This window comes from Ursus americanus, chromosome 32, assembly GCF_024610735.1.
Source record: "Ursus americanus isolate L20-20 chromosome 32, mUrsAme1.1.p, whole genome shotgun sequence".
NCBI lineage: Eukaryota > Metazoa > Chordata > Mammalia > Carnivora > Ursidae > Ursus > Ursus americanus.
The window spans coordinates 11,258,137-11,259,655 of NC_142158.1; positions in this window are offsets into that span (position 1 = coordinate 11,258,137).

The following is a 1,519-nucleotide window of genomic DNA, read 5'->3' on the forward strand; positions in this document are numbered from 1 at the left end:
AAGTCCATGTACTTCTAGTTTTGAAATCTTATCCCTCAGCATTCTCTTTCCCCCCCAGAATGAACTTAATTAAAACAATTAGACTAGAGGGGCACCTGAGTGGCTCAATCTGTTAGGTGTCCATCTCTTGATTTTGGCTCAAGTCATGATCTCAGGGTAGTGAGATATTGTCCCACATCGGGCTCTGTGCTGGGCAAGGAGCCTGCTGAAGATTCTCTCTTTCCCTCTCTGTCTGCCCCTCCCTGCCTTGCTCTCAATCTCTCTAAAAAAATATAATTAATTAATTAATTAATCAATTAAAACAATGAGACTATACCCAATCACAGCACTGAGCAGCAATATGCCAAGACAGTTAGATGATTAGAATCTTACTTTGCCTCCTGCAGATGAAAAAAAAAAAAAAAACCACAGAAATATCTATATCTGCTTGTAGATACTCCATCAAATCTATAAATACTTTGAGTGTTATTACTTTTAATAATGTGGTGGACATTCAGTTTCACGTAAATTATCCTGCTTAATTAACCCTTGTTACAATTCTATAATCCATTTTACTACCAAGGAGACTGACATACAGAGAAGTGGCTTGAGCGAGGTCACAGAACTTGGTAGAATCTGGATTTGACGCTGGTTCTTTCTCAGTGCAATGATTAGACTCTGCTATACTACCATATAACATCCATCTTAAGAAGGAATAGAACACGAATGGAGATGCTAATGTCCCAAACTCTCAACCAACTAACACTCTGCAAACTTTCAGACTATCATGTATTGTATTAGCCTCCTCTTGAACTCTGATAACAGGTCAAGACTGATGGCGTTCTATGCCTACGGTTCGGCTGTGTTGCCATGACCCCTTTCAGCATCTTCATGACAATCCCTTCCATCTCTTTCATGTACTTATTCCCCCTTTTCCAGCAATCTGGGTCTTCCTCGTTCTTGCTTTACTTCCTTGTTTTGGAGACACTAATCCTCCAGTAGCTTCTTCAGTAGCATAAGAGGTCTATGTTTTAAGCCTTACATGTCTAGAAAATGTCTTTATTATTCTTCCACACATTCAACTAAGAGTTTGAACATAAATTCTAGAACAGGATTCGTTTCTTTCAGATACTTAAAGGCATTGTTTCGTTGTCCTTTAGTTTCTAACAATACTATTGAAAAGTCTTTCTAACTATTGTTTATTTGACTTTTCTCTCTCTCTCTCTGATTCTCATAGGTCAATGTTTTATTTTCATTTGGTAATTGTGGGGAATATATTATAAATGTGTGGGTTCACTCTGTCATCTTAACCCGGAAGTTCCCATCATGCATTTCTCCCCCCCCCCCCCCCCCCCCCCGCACAGAGCAAGTTGGAAGCTGCGCATGTTGAGCATTACAAAGGCCCCCGGACGAGAGCAGAGAGCAGGAGGTGCTCACATGAGGTGAAGAGCATGCTATCACAACAAAGAATGGGAAAGAAAATGAGCCAGACACCAAAGTCTCATGACATAATGCTTTGGACTGACTGACTTTCCCCTTG